This window comes from Ylistrum balloti, unplaced genomic scaffold (genome assembly GCF_031769215.1).
Source record: "Ylistrum balloti isolate Yb309-2 unplaced genomic scaffold, AGI_CSIRO_Ybal_v1 Utg370788, whole genome shotgun sequence".
In the NCBI taxonomy this organism is placed as follows: Eukaryota; Metazoa; Mollusca; class Bivalvia; order Pectinida; family Pectinidae; genus Ylistrum; species Ylistrum balloti.
This window is the reverse complement of record NW_026782460.1, coordinates 7836-24213: the sequence shown is the minus strand read 5'-3', so window position 1 is coordinate 24213 and position 16378 is coordinate 7836. Positions and strand designations below refer to the sequence as shown.

Here is a 16378-nt window from a genome sequence, read left to right as displayed (position 1 = left end):
TGCATACAATCATAGTTCCATTGTCCCCTCTAACACCCTGTTAACAGCACACGCTACCCTACTAATACTGCACTGGTATATTGGTCCCGCTAACAAATTGGGAACTGTGATTATTTGTAGTATGCTACACATGTATTAGTTTTACAAAATCAAATTGATAAAGAAAAGTTACTATTGATCTTGAATTAGCAAATCCTTTCCAAATTTATTTTCTGGTCACTTTGCTTTTCAAATGGGAAAATTATTTCAAAATTTACTGCAAAATGGTTCAGTAAATTCAGGGCAGACAGCAACTGTTTCTCATCAAATTTTCATGAAAAAGGAAGAATTTTTGAAAGGGAGTATTTATATAAAATTTCTTAAATTTAGGCCATATTTAGTGTGTATAGCTTTATTGTCATAAAGCCCCTTTAGAGTCTACTCCTTAGTCCCTTAAGTTCAGACCCTATTCCTCAGTCCCCCGAGTTGAAGTTCTCATTAGTTATTTATACATATATCTCTAGTGTGATTTCACTGTTCTTCAAATTTGCCTTATATTTCATGATGCTTGTAACCACATAGTAAATCTAGCCATCACAGCACAGTCTACATATTTATTCATTAAATAAAAATTCATCGGAGATGATATCTGATTTATAAATCTAAGTAGCCTGGAGAAACTACCTCTCTTACATACTATCCCCAACCTCATTCCACTGTCCCAACCCCTCCCCTCCTCACATTCCAATGACCCCCTCCCCTCCACACTCTCCATTACCCCTTTTTCTATCCTCGCTTCATCATTTGTTTGTGCAAGTGAGAATGATCCAGTATATAATTATCAATTAATAAATAAGAGTTTATGGGTTTTTCATGTACATGTATTGTGTATGTTTGTTTTACATGTATAATTCTTCAAAAATAAATTTAAAAAAAAAAAAAATGTAAATCAACCAAAATCACATCAAATGTCCTATTTGATAAAATGCTGATCCCCTCGGTTGGTGGTGATAGGACGATGATCAGATGTAATTGATTGATCGTTGAATCTCACCTGATGCAATAACTAGTTTTTTTTTTTTCAAAATTGAATTAAAAATTTTAGTAAAAATTACAATGCATAATATTTGCTATATTAATTAATATAATAATCAAGTAAATGAGGTAATTTATGTAACTTAGTTACAAAAAAGAAAATATTACTCCCAACAGAGAATGCTTTCACTTTCTATCAGTATTGAACACAGCTAGTTATATAACTACATCGCAAAACTTGGGAAATTGTTTCAATCATCGATTACAATCATACATCATTATTAGGTTTTCTATCTTTTTAAATTAATAATTAAATTAAAAATCATTTTGTAGATATTTTGAAATATTGTGAAGTGTATCTAATAAAGTACTGAAGCAATATTTTTCAAAGTTGGCGTGCTACATCCCTATGATATCAAGTTGTGCCTTTCACTTTTTATGCCCCTGCCATTTATGGCCGGGGGCATATAGCGTTGCCCATGTCCGTCCTGTCCCGTCGCGTCCCGTTACGTCGCGTCCCGTCTCGTCCCGTTGCGTCGCGTTGCTTCCCGTCCCGTCGCGTCCCAAATCAGTATGTACCACCTAACAACTTCATTCGGACCTTTCACTATTATTTCACATGGGGGGGGCGGGGGCATTCATGTCTTACAGACATTTTCTAGTTTAGCTTATAATTTGATAATTAGATATTCCAAAACATTACCATGGAAACACTTTTCAGGTCTCTGATTGTTCAAAAATAAGGTATTATATGATTAAGTTGAAAATTTTATATAAAAACGTTTAGGGGGATGACAAATACAATACCGTTTTTGAAGAAAATTGTTTCCATTTGGTTGCCATAGTGACCAAATGAAGACCTCTTGGAGGAATTTAGTTTTGAACAACCTCTCCAAAACTATTGTTGATTGGTGAGCAGGGGGTATTAGTCGGCCATGCTGGGGACAGTTTTAGTTATCCTTCTCTGCCCCTCCTTCACCCAGAACCAGCATCTCTTAATGCCCAGGGTAAATTTATATCTTGTCAGTGGGCAAGAAGATATAAATACATGTTAAAAAAAATGGCCATGGGGTCTGGATCCACTTCTGGGTTAGATTGCAGAAACCGATGCTATCCCCACTATATATATAACTATACATAGCTCATATACAAAATTGGGTTTCCCTTCCCACAAAGCTTTTCTTCTATTTCTCTTATTAGGCCACATTTTTGTCCCAGACCCACACCTCAGGCCTTGGGGGACTGAGACCCTCCATCAATACAAACTTGGTTGCCCTACACTCAAGAATTCTTCTAACCAAATTTAAATAAATTCTAGAGGTGCTTTTATTGCAACTTGAGAGATGACTTTACTGTAAATATTTTCATCACTTTTCAAGAATGGAATCAAAATATTGTAAATTGAAAGTTTTCTTGATTAAAAAAAAAATCCAAACCTTGATTTATTCAAATTCATTAGTTTTAATAACTCTGTATGCTGCATACAATCATAGTTCCATTGTCCCCTCTAACACCCTGTTAACAGCACACGCTACCCTACTAATACTGCACTGGTATATTGGTCCCGCTAACAAATTGGGAACTGTGATTATTTGTAGTATGCTACACATGTATTAGTTTTACAAAATCAAATTGATAAAGAAAAGTTACTATTGATCTTGAATTAGCAAATCCTTTCCAAATTTATTTTCTGGTCACTTTGCTTTTCAAATGGGAAAATTATTTCAAAATTTACTGCAAAATGGTTCAGTAAATTCAGGGCAGACAGCAACTGTTTCATCAAATTTTCATGAAAAAGGAAGAATTTTTGAAAGGGAGTATTTATATAAAATTTCTTAAATTTAGGCCATATTTAGTGTGTATAGCTTTATTGTCATAAAGCCCCTTTAGAGTCTACTCCTTAGTCCCTTAAGTTCAGACCCTATTCCTCAGTCCCCTGTAGTCAGACCCTTTAGACCCTACTCCTTTGTCCCCTGGAGAATCGGACCCTTTAGACCCTATTTCTCGGTCCCTTTTAGTCCAACCCTTTAGATGCTACTTTCTCAGTCTCCTAGAGTAGGACCCTTTAGACCCTACTTCTTTCTCTCCCTAGAGTCCGACCCTTCAGACCCTATTCGGCAGTCCCAAATAGTTATACCCTTTAAACCCTATCCGGCAGTCCCCAATAGTGAAGACCATTTAGACCCTACTCCTTTGTCCCCTGGAGTCAGCAATAGATTGGAGAATTGTAGCTTCAGGTTGCAGTGAGGTACATTTGTACAAAGTTCAGGTATGTTTGATTAATTGAGTAATCGTTATGAACGTAAAATAGTGTCAATATTTTGTAGAAAAATTCTTTTGTGTATTTTGTGTATTCATTTGTGAATGATTTTAGTTTTTACATTGTTTTTCTAACGGTAATCACAATGGTGGTGCAGCATCACCAATTTTACCAAAACCGATGGGTATACAGTGTTTTTATTGATAATCTTAAGTCTGAGTTTCTCTCAGAATAATATCTTTCAGGTGGATCTTCAGATGGGCTCAATTCACATGGCTGCATTGGAGCTGTTAGAGGTAATTGTGATGATTTCAGGGATTGGTATGGTTATGTCAATGATGGTGATTGGTTTCTGGGAGAAGATGATTGCATGGATTAATGAAGATGATATTGGGGATTCACAAAATGCTGACTGTACTGAAATGGATCTGTCATGGCTGCCTTGGATTGGAGGATGGCTTGGAGGACTGTAGCTGTGGGTTGCAGTGAGGAACATTTGTACCAAGTTTAGGTATGTTTGATTGAGTAATCGTGATGAATGTTATGCAGTGTGAATGTTGTTTTGACTAATGCTCTAAAATCATTTGTGTATGATTTTTATATGCCACCAGAGGCGGTCGTATATTGATGTCATCTTCTCCGTCTGTCCGTACGTCCATTTCTTGTGAATGCAACTATTCCTAAACTAATGATCAGATTTTCACGAAACTTGGTCAATGTCACTTCTACAATGAGTGGATGTGCTGGAAGTAGTGATTCTTGATCTTTATATTTTGTGGCGGCATATATTGTGTCCACAGCACTCTTGTTTTGAGATTTGTTTTGTCAACAGTAATCACAATGGTGGTGCATCACAAATTTTAACAAAACTGATCGGTATACAGTGTTTTTGATGAAAAGCCAAACTATTAAGTTCTCTTGGATTGAAATTTTAAGGTGGACTCTGGGATGAGATGACCTTGCATTGCTGTATAGGTGCTGTTGTAACTGGAGGGAGGTGACTGCAGTTATAAGGTTTAGGACCTGTATGGTGCACCTGGTTTTGTTGATTTGAATTGAAGATAATTTGTTTGGTCATTGGGTCTCACTCCTTTCCCTTCCCACAAAGACCCTTCAGACTAAACTGAGTCAAAACATCTCAATTTCAACACAGTTTTTAAAGCTGTACATCTCTATTTTAGATAGTAGGCATTACCCCTCAGGTCCTTAGGGGTCCAACCCACAGCTCATATACAAAATTGGTTTCCCCTCCCACGAAGTTTTTCCTCCATTTCTCTTATTAGACCACATTTTTGTCCCAGACCCACACCTCAGGCCTTGGGGGACTGAGACCCTCCATCAATACAAACTTGGTTGCCCTACACTCAAGAATTCTTCTGACCAAATTTAAATAAATTCTAGAGGTGCTTTTATTGCAACTTGAGAGATGACATTATTGTAAATATTTTTATCACTTTTCAAGAATGGGATCAAAATATTGTAAATTGAAAGTTTTCTTGATTAAAAAAAAAATCCAAACCTTGATTTATTCAAATTCATTAGTTTTACTCAATAACTCTGTGTGCTGCATACAATCATAGTTCCATTGTCCTTTCTAACACCCTGTTAACAGCACACGCTACCCTACTAATACTGCACTGGTATATTGGTCCCGCTAACAAATTGGGAACTGTGATTATTTGTAGTATGCTACACATGTATTAGTTTTACAAAATCAAATTGATAAAGAAAAGTTACTATTGATCTTGAAGTAGCAAATCCTTTCCAAATTTATTTTCTGGTTATTTTGCTTTTCAAATGGTAAAATTATTTCAAAATTTACTGCAAAATGGTTCAGTAAATTCAGGGCAGACAGCAACTGTTTCTCATCAAATTTTCATGAAAAAGGAAGAATTTCTGAAAGGGAGTATTTATATAAATTTCTTATTTAGGCCATATTTAGTGTGTATAGCTTTATTGTCATAAAGCCCCTTTAGAACTCTACAGTCCCTTAAGTTCAGACCCTATTCGGCAGTCCCCAATAGTCAGACCCTGTAGACCCTACTCCTTTGTCCCCTAGAATCAGACCCTTTAGAGCATATTCCTCGGTCCCCTTTAGTCCAACCCTTTAGATCCTACATGCTCGGTCTCCTAGAATAGGACCCTTTAGACCCTACTCCTTTGTCCCCTAGAATTGGACCCTTTAGACCCTATTCCTCAGTCCCCAATAGTTAGACCCTATTCAACCCTTTAGATCCTACTTCCTCAGTCTCCTAGAATAGGACCCTGTAGACCCTACTCCTTTGTCCCCTAGAATAGGACCCTTTAGACCCTACTCCTTTGTCCCCTGGAGAGTCGGGACACTTTAGACCCTATTCCTTTGTCCCCTGGAGAGTCGGACCCTTTAGACCCTGCTCCTTTGTCGCTTGGAGTCGGACACTTTAGACCCTATTCCTTTGTCCCCTGGAGAGTCGGACCCTTTAGACCCTGCTCCTTTGTCGCTTGGAGTCGGACACTTTAGACCCTATTCCTTTGTCCCCTTGAGAGTCGGACCCTGTAAACCCTACTCCTGTGTGTGTTGTGTGGGTATCTGTCCCATCACACGTTAAATAGCATAAGTTTAGTTAGTTGATATATCTAGAATACCTGTAGTTAGTAGGTATCTAGAATACCTGTAGTTGTAGGCAAGGAATTATGAGACAGTCAATTTTTCGCTACATGAAATATCTGGGATTTTTTCATTCTTTATTAAGTGAAAGTACCAGGGCTTCAATTTAGCAAAAATGTTAGGTTATATATTGTGCATCACCCATTGAAATTAAAGGATGACAGTATTTAAAGAGGAACTAATTCTAAAGAACATGTAAATGTGTGGTTCACCCTAAATCAAATCTCCAGTAAATTTATTTTGAACAACTTTTCAATCAAAATTTGTTAGTGTTTGCTAAACTTGCAGTTTTTTACCTGTGTCATAGTGTAAAAATGTACATTTTGTTGTTTTGGAAATATTTCGGATTTATAAGTTATTTGGATGATCTTGAGAATAGGAATTTTGTATCAGTATTGAAGGATAAATATTTAATTGAATTAATTTGATAATCTAGTGTTAAAAAATCTTGACAGTCAGGTACAGGCTAGTAAATTATAATGATAAACCTTTGATGCCTGTGTAGCTCTTGTATAAACATTTAATTGTGTCATTGAGCTAACCATGGTATTAAGATTGTTGTGTCAAAGTATATCGAGTTACCTTTTCAGGTCTAGATTTAATATATTATAAATTTACTCCACCCCTCCACACTTGGTAATAACCAATCAATTTAAAGGAAATATAATTTGTATTATTTTTGATGTATAGAGTGAGAGAGAAGAGAGAATGTTTGAGAGAAGAATGAGGACCACAAGAGAGGGGTGCTGGCCTTTACAGAGGACCAAGAACTTTTACCAATATATTGAATATAGGTCAGCACCCATTCTAATATTCTGTGTAAATTAGTGTGTGATGTAAATAAACAATAATATATCAAAGGAACATCTCCAGTCCTGATTTTACGGACGAAAAAGTTCAGTCAGACAGTTCACCGTCAGCTCAGTATCCTTGAGAGTAGTACTATAGAGCTATAATTCCCCCAAACACTCCCAATGTGCACCAGGAGCGTGGTGACAAATGGCGGAGAATCCCAAGATGATCTGGACCTCTACACCGAAAAAGGACGAAGAAGAGGTTTTCCAACACAAGAAGGAAAATAAACACTTAGATACAGATATGGATGCCACAGACTGCAGTGAGTACAACCATTTAATGTGCTTCAGTTTCTATACTCATGTGACTAAATTTAATGCAAGTTTGATTTAATTAATTATTCAAGTTGAAATTAAACCTTTAAGACAGAAAAATGGCCAAAGTTAGAAAAAAAGAAAGTATTTGTAGGAAAGACCTCTGTAAACAAAATGGTACCAAAGTTTTTAATGTTTCTATTGGAGAAGACATGAAAATTCATAGCACACCTTTAATTGGAAATAAAATTCTTGTTAAAGTAGGGAGTCAAAAAGTTAAAGCATTAGTAGATACAGGAGCTGATATATCCTGTGTAACAGAGTTGTTTGTAAAACAATCCTGTCAAAATGCTGAACTCAAACCTAGTCAATTGAAGTCACTTAGTAGTGTTTGTGGTGAACGTCGTGCAGTTTTAGGCAAATTAGAGTTACCAGTAAAAGTTGATGGTTTAATCTTATACCAAGATTTCTTTGTACTTAAAAGGTTGCATTCAACAATTTTATTAGGTATAGACTTTCTCAGAGCTAATCAAGCAAGGTTAGACTTTAAAATAATTCCTTAGTGTTAAAAAATGGTTTTGCACAAATATCATTACTTTCCACAGTGCCTAAAAACTTAGTAAAACTTACTGATAGTGTTAGTATACCCCCATTTAGTGAGGCAACTGTGAGGGTAAATATATTCAATGTCCCAGAAAAGTGCTCTGTTCTATTAGAACCCAGTCAGGCTCTACAGGTTAGATATAATTTAGCAGGAAGTAAATGTTTGACAAACTGTGGGAAATAGACTGCTGTGGTCAACTTACGACATGTTCAAGCTAGACTTGCTTGGTTTCGTGATCATTTGAATTGTAACTCAAAGGGAAGGAGTGTATCAATTTCTTAATCCAACAAACAACGAGGTGCATTTACCAAAATTTGTAACAGTAGCCAAGGCGTCCTGTGAAATAGATGATGAATCGGTCACAGTAGTTCCGGATACCTACGTACAGACAAGCTTTTGAGTAGTCGGCGATCACATTAATACTGCTAAGGACCTAGGAATTTCTTAAGAAGATGCTGAATTGACGGAACAACAGAAGGAAAAATTATTATGTCTCGGGGGGAAACACAGAAAAACTTTCGCCAAAGAACTATCAGAGATAGGAAAAACCAGTCTAGTTCAGCATCGTATAGAAACAGGACATGCTAGGCCAGTATCTTAACATGCTACAGGAAAACTCCTCAACAAAGGGAGAATACAGATTCGCGGTAGATTTTCGAAAGCTCATTGCGGTTACTGAAGACATACACTTTCCTTTACCAAGACTAGATGACATCTTGGACACAATTGGGGATTCAAAGGCACAGATGTTTTCAACACTTGATCTCGCAAGTGGCTTTTGGCAGATACCACTGGGCCCAGCCACAAAACATAAGTCAGCTTTCGTGACACATCAAGGGGTTTTTCATTTCAACAGATGCAAAAATGCACCAATGTCATTCCAAGCCTTGATGAACAGAGTATTGAAAAATCTAAACTTCAAGTCAGCATTAGTTTACATTGCTGACATTTTGGTATATAGTACAACTTTTTCTGAACATTTACAACACTTGGATACAATTTTTGCAACCCTAGCAGAAGCAAATCTAACTCTAAAACATACCAAATGTAAGTTTGCGGCCAAACAGGTGAGATACTTAGGCCACATCCTCTCAAAGGATGGGGTCAGTGTGGATCCTGAGAAGACGAGGGCAGTGGCAGAATTTCCTGTACCGAAATCTACCAAGCAAGTACGCAGCTTCCTCAGCATGTGTAATTACTACAGGAAGTTTATGAAAGACTACGCCAAAATAGCTCAGCCTCTGAATGAATTAATGAAGGACTTCAAATTTGTCTGGACAGCACAATGTGATGATGCCTTCAGGACACTGAAGAAATGTCTAACAACTGCGCCCATTCTATCTTTTCCAGACTTCAGCAAACCCTTCATTGTATCAACAGATGCATCAGATTATGCCATAGGGTATGTTCTAGGGCAGCTCGATGAAGAAGGAAAGCGGGAACATGCTGTAGTTTCTCAATGAAAAAGGATTAGCATTAGTAGAAGCTAATACATTTCGGCCATATTTGGAATCATCAAAATTTACTGTGTATACAGACGATTCAGTTTAAAATGGATACAAAATAATAAGAAATTAAATAGTAAGGTAGCGTGTTGGGCACTACAACTCCAAGGATATAATTTTGACGTTAAACATAAGGCAGGACAGAAGAATTTAAATGCGGATACACTTTCAAGGAGGGAGTATATGCAGGACCAGAGCAGATACAAGACCCAGATGTATGAAGCTGCTAGTGTATGCAACATTGACACTCGGCAAAATTTGGAAGATGAGTGAGGATGATATTGATGACAGCCAACTCAAAGACTTCCATGAAGAATTTCACACCAATCCTGTACTTTCCCAATCACAACAGCAATGTTCAGATTTTGACAGTATTTTAGCGACAAGGAGGATGGACTGGTGCCAGAAAGCCATATTTACTGCAAGGAAAATTGTAGGTGAAGCCTACAATTATGAAAGTAGGGATGGAGTTCTATTCCACATTTTCCAAAGATAGAAATGCAGCAGATGGGTTGGTTTTCCGAGTTGCTGTACCCCAATGCCTTCGACACAAGGTTCTCGTAGCCTATCATGATAGTAAAGTAGCAGGTCATCAGGGACAAGAGCATACCTATGAAGCTATCAGAAGCAAATACTATTGGCCTCGCATGTACCGAGAAATTAAAGACTATGTTCAAAGTTGCAAAACATGTCAGCAAACCAAACGACACTTGGCTGATCGCCCTACACCTCTCAACCCTTTACCGGTAGAAGTATTCAGTAGGTGGCATATTGACATATTAGGAGGCCTACCGACTACATTAGAAGGCTACAAATAGATCCTGCTCATTGTAGATAGCGCTTCAAAGTGGTGTGAGGCATTCCCACTGAAAACACAATCTGCAAATGAAATTGCCCATGTTTTGTTTAGAGAAATTTTCACTCGTTATGGTGCACCACAAACCTTAGTTTTGGATCGGAAATGTTTCAAACAAAGAGTCTTTACGAGCTCAAATCACCCACAGACAAACTCGGCCTGCGAGAGAATGAACTGTTATTCTACAATTGAGAATACATTGCAATGAGAAGCAGGACACACAGCCTGATGTGTTACCAGCAATGATGATGGCCTATCGCATGACACCAGTGACTCGGTCAACGTTACATTCTCCGTACTATATACTATATGGACAAGAAATGAGAATGCCAATTGATTAAAGTCTTATCCCAAAACCAACCCTACCACAAAATTTCTGAATCTAGACCTAACAAGGAAATTAGCAAAGGACAATATGAAAATAGCACAGGAAAAGTACAAGATGCAATATGACAAACCTGCAAAACCCGCCGAGTTTGTAGTTGGAGACAAGTTTGGTTATACTGTGCTCAAGTTCCTGTTGGTACAGCTCCCAGGTAACAAAGGAAATGGTTTGGACCTTACAATATTATCCGTAAAGGACCAAAGGATACATTCAAGCTCAGAGGATGTAGCGACAAAAAAAGATGTACGGTCACTAATCCATGCTAACAGATTATGATCCTGAAAAGAGACATTGATCCACCTGAATTACATGAAGATGATATAGAAGAAGCAGAACTTGATGCTGAAGAAATGGATGATCGGAACATACAAGATGAAGAGGATAAAAATATACTACAGGGTACACAACCATTAGAGTTTCAAGAGAGGACTCAAACAGACAGTACACCTCAAGCAGAAATGAACAATACTCTTCATCGTCAAGATACACCAGAGACTCAAAGTTAGGAAGATATTCAGAAAAGTCAGGATATAGCACACCGCAAGGAAAAGAGGATCATTTCCAAGATTTTGTCAGCAAAGCGTAGTAAGGACTTTCTATATTATTATGTCCAGTATAAGGACAGAGATGTACCGAACGTATGGCTTTTCCAAAACATGGTTCCAGAGGAGCTCAGACGCCAGTTTCATGATACCAAGAATATGGCTGGCAAGAAATGGAAATGTCCTCTACAAAAACAAATTCTTTAATGAACAAGAGAAGGAAGATAAGGATGCTGCCATAGTTGTGCCTATTCATCAAGGTCGTCCACCAAAGGACATATACTTTCTGAATCCTGACAAGAAATGTCCTAATACTGGAACATTAAAGGAAGCGGACTGTACAACAAGATTGCTTTTTCAAACCAATATAACATATTATTACTGCAAGGTTCAGTATTCGGAAACAGAATCGCCATGGATTTCATTAAAACATGAGTGAACAAGAGGGATTTTGTGTGGGGTTGGACCGACATTTTTACTGGAATTTATCACTAGGCAACATGCTGAACTAGCAGGAAGGAAGAAATGTTCAAAGAGGAGACGTAGGACTTATCAAAATAAACAGCGGCTTAAAAAGCCAAGCTACTGGAGACAGCCAAAGATGGAGACGGCACATTTCTACTACAGTTTCCAGGACAATGACCTGTGTGGACCAGAGATATTCAGATGGCAGACTTTGCTGTTGGTAATGCCCTCGATTCAATGCCGACATTTAACAAAGCAGTAACTGATATACCTGAATTGTGGCAGGATGCAAAACAAGTTTATGAACTATAGGGGAAATTGTTAGAATTAAAATTTTATAGACAATAAGTTGCTAAATTCTAAAAGTCTTGAAAATTTTTTGTTAAATTGCTTATAGTGTAATATCATGTAGATTAGTGCTACATATGAGTGTAATGGCCATACACCATGTGTATATTTGTATTAATGTTATTACAGTATAGGCGATAATACATAGGATATCTTGATATTTTTAGCGTTTTAGGAAATTATGTTAGGAAACATCATATTAGAGTGTTTGCGAAAAAGCTAGCGGAACAGGTAACAAATTTCGTGTTCTTAAACTGCTAGTAGACAACACAGTATGGTGTTTGTTTTTAAGTTTTTAGTCATAGGCATTAAAAAGGATTTTTTAGCATTTGAAGATTAGGGAAAAAAAATTTGGTTTTTAAAGAATAATCAAATTATGTTTAAAAAAAATCTCAACAGGTAATAGTTATGTTAGGATTTAGGAATTAGGAAATAAGCTAAGGTCACATGAGTCTGTTATGAAACAATTGTAGCACTATGGTTGTATCTTATGACATATACAAAGAAGCTGAACAGATCCAGAAAACCATGTCTCAATGATAAGCTTCAGTCCGACCGGAATCCCAAATATAGTACTATTTGAAGAAAAGTGTAAAATTTCATGGCAACAACTTTCTAGTGGAATGCAGACTTAAGGATATAACTTCACATCAACTTAAACAGGACTATATCGATGTAACTGCATCTAACTTAATAATAGTAGAAGAAACTGGGAAGAGGACGACTTCAACAGGAACCTTAAAAGTACACTGCTGACATTATAGAAGGAACACTATGCAAAACTATATAAAAGATTTGTGAAACCATACAGAAACTGTATTAGCTAAACTATAGAGGAACTGTGTATTGGTAAAACCATACAGGAACTATACGTGTATTGGTGAAATCATACAGGAAGTATACATGTATTGGTGAAATCATACAGGAACTATACGTGTATTGGTGAAACCATACAGGAACTATAGAGTAATAGTGGTACCATTGTATAGGTGCAACTTACTTTATATATTGGTGGAACCATGAACAATAAAGGAACTATATATCTGTATTGGTAGAACTATTTCGAATGAGTATATTGTATCATAAGTAAGCAAGAGAGGAAAATGAGCTAAGTTCTTATAATTGAGTATGTGTTGTTTTCAGTATAAACAGAACATAATGGTATCTAGGCATAATATGAGAAATATAATGATCTCATGGAATATGTGATAATGTGACTGAATTCCAACATTATTAACTTGAGATATCTTGAAGCGTGTAACTACCTTTTATCATTGAAGGAGACACTCGCTTAAAAACACATCTGCAGATTGCATATAATTATTATTGAATTTTATCATTTTTAGAGTTTTCCTATGTGACTATGCAATGGTATATATATATGTTATATGATATGAAAGTAGAGTCTGAGTGTGTTATTCAAGTTTGTGCTCACTAAATTGCAAGTTATTTTGAATAGCAATTCAATTCGTTTTTGGGCCGTAATTTAGTATTGAATGTTGTCAACAAGATTTTTTCTTTCTTAAATGGAATCTTCTAGTAAGTCTCTTCAGTTAAAAGTTAGGCTAGTAATTTTTTTTAAATACATTACTTTTTTTTTTATAGTTGGCATTTATGTTTATAGACTGATCACCTATAAATATAAGTGTTGTTTTGTGTCTGTCTTGGCTTGATCAACCATCCAGACATGAATAGCTGTAGTATTGTTTGTTTTTCTGTAAATTTATCTTACTTTTAATAAAAAGGAACAAATTTTAGCATATTTTTGTATATTCAAATAATTTTTTAATGCTTTTAATCAGGAATAAGAAAATAACACTGTTTATATGTCAGGATGTCTACAAAAATCTCTTAATTTAAATGCACTTATAAATAAGATTAAAGATAATTTCCATGTTCAAAAGTACAACATTTCTAGCAAAAACATTATTATGAAAACAAATTTTGAGAATTGGAAAAAATGGATGCCCACTTTAGAACTATAGTATGTTTGCTAACAAGTCTGTTCCCAATGGCCATGGCCTTGACTTTACCAAACTGACTTTAAATTTATTTAATTTTCACAAAATTAGTGCTATTTTTATTTAATAATGACTATAACCCTCCAGATTCTTTCTCTCTCTCTTTTTGTTTATGATGTATAATTATATATTATTACATATTAATGAGTGAGTATATGTGTATGAGGAAATATCTTTGATAAGTGTAAGTGATATGATATTGTATGTGTGTGAGTATTTTGTTAAGTGGTTGTGAATGTTGATGAGTGAGTTTGTGTGCAGTAAGTAGTAGATACATGTGCATGATGATGATGATGATATGATGATGAAGATGATGCATGTATATGTGTAAGACATATTCAAGTAAGAGCACACAAGTGTGAGAGTGTGTGTGTATGTTTTTGTGTGGATTCTCTTGTATATTGTGTAATATGTAAAAACCTTGTCAAAAAATAAAAGAATTACCAAAAAAAAAAAAAAAAATTGTATTTGTATGTGTGAGTATTTTGTTAAGTACATGTAAGTTTGCTATGTGAGTGTAAGTTGGTGTGATTGTTGTTGATGAGTGAGTTTGTGTGCAGTAAGTAGTAGATACATGTGCATGATGATGGAGATGATGATGATGGTGATGCATGTATATGTGTAAGACATATTCAAGTAAGAGCACACAAGTGTGAGAGTGTGTGTGTATGTTTTTGTGTGGATTCTCTTGTATATTGTGTATTGTGTAATATGTAAAAACTTGTCAAAAAATTAATTACAAAAAAAAAAATTATTTCATGCAAATTCTTCTTTTCAGTATGTATCAAAAGTTTAGATTTTTCTTTTGCTATTAAATATTGTTTTGATTTTTGCAGTACGTGTGTAGATGTGTATTTGTTACTAACAATTTTCTTTTATATCTGTAAATATGTACATAGTTTAAGAAAAACAAAACCTAATAAAAAAAATAATAAATTAACAGTTTGCAGAGCAAACTAATTTGGAGGGATATTTTGCACAAATTACATTGCTTCTTTTCAAAATAACTTATAGCATGTATATATGTTTTAATGAAAATTGTGCTCAATTTCCATATACAAATGACATACAATATTAGAATGAAAGAAATCCCATATAAATCTAACTAGGTTGATTTCTTCATGTTCATGTAGCTTTGATAGTGTCAGGACAGTTTTATGTAAAGGTGTTTAGATGCAATAGTTTCAGTAGTCATTAAATAGAATGCAGCCAGAAAATGTGCAAAATATCCCTTTAAACCATTTACAGATTGACAGACTACAACGAGTGACAAGAGGGGGAAGATGTCAAGCATTTGATTGGAGGTTGTACAGCATTTGAAAGGAAACTGTTAGAGGACCAGGTGGTTATCACAGTGTGAGGAAAGGTATTTAATTTGTTATATCTGAATTGTTGGAATGAATGGTGCATTGGTTAAACCTTTCATTAGGCACAAAGCATTACACCAAACTGAAACTACAGTACCACACTAATAAGAAGGCCTGTGCATATAGTTTTCAGTGGATGTTTGATTACATAATTGTCCAGACAGCGTCTTTGGCAACCAACAAATTTATAGTATGACAATGCAAGTTGTTGCGTGACGAATGCCGTCACGATGCTAAAATAAATATTATAAATACATCAGAATTTAAAAAAACAGCAACATGTTCAATGCCAGTGACCTCGAGGGTTCATGGAACACATACTTTTTTCCCAAATCTTTACATACCTTGTATACAACACAAGTTAATGACTGCAAAATGTAGTATGTTTGAATGTGATGTCTGATTAAATATTTACTATTTATTTTACTTAATACAATATTAGGAAAATGTTTGTTGGTGAAAGCCTCATTCAGTGGTTACTGAATAAAAAAAAGTTCCCTCTTTTCAGACCAGAAGAGGAGTACCTGTTATAATTCCAGCACATGCAAGGAAACCGACTGACTACCTCCCAAATGAATGGGTTAGAAGAGATGCAGGGATCCTGGTGTTTGCCTGAAAAGGTATAATCCACATGTTTAAAAATTTCCTTGATGATTTCACTTCACATATCAAAAAAAATTAAATCCCTAATGATATTTTCTGATTTTACAGTATGTCTATCATTTGTTTAAATGCTGCAGCTGTGCTAGATTTCTGTGTGGTGTCTGTTGCAGGGGTAGGGGTTGTCTGTGCATGTGATTGTCATGGTTACCTACTGAAAAAATGCTAAAAATGCAAAAATACTACTAATTCCAACCTAACACTACAACTTTATAGAAGAAATTTGTTTCTAAAAACCCGTCTCTGAAAAAAATGAAACCCCACATTGTCCACTCCAATATGACAAGACCAATTTTAACAAGGATTTATTTTTCAAATTTAAATTAAAACCTTAATGATGGGGCGATCTAATGAACAAAAATATCACCATGGCCACACCGCGAAAATAACCTGGAAATAACTATATAAGAATAATCAATGTATGATGACAGTTTTGATGGAATGCATGTATTGACACTTGTCTATAATCCGTGTCACAGTTTCCTCTTTTATGACACTTGATAACTATCCTTTAACCTTTATTGCTCATCTTAGGTGACCATCAAGGCCACTAGGCCTCTCGTTCCACTTTATCAACCTGTAACATCTTCTCTCA

The 16378-nt window shown here is 35.7% G+C and overlaps 1 long non-coding RNA gene across 1 annotated transcript; it reads left to right on the top strand.

The window, feature by feature from the left end:
• Window positions 1–2770: 2770 nt before the first annotated feature.
• Window positions 2771–15662, top strand: LOC132558404 (uncharacterized). The gene is made up of 3 exons (XR_009554543.1): window positions 2771–3785; window positions 15005–15122; window positions 15632–15662. It is a non-coding gene; the product is annotated as an uncharacterized LOC132558404 (long non-coding RNA).
• Window positions 15663–16378: the final 716 nt, after the last annotated feature.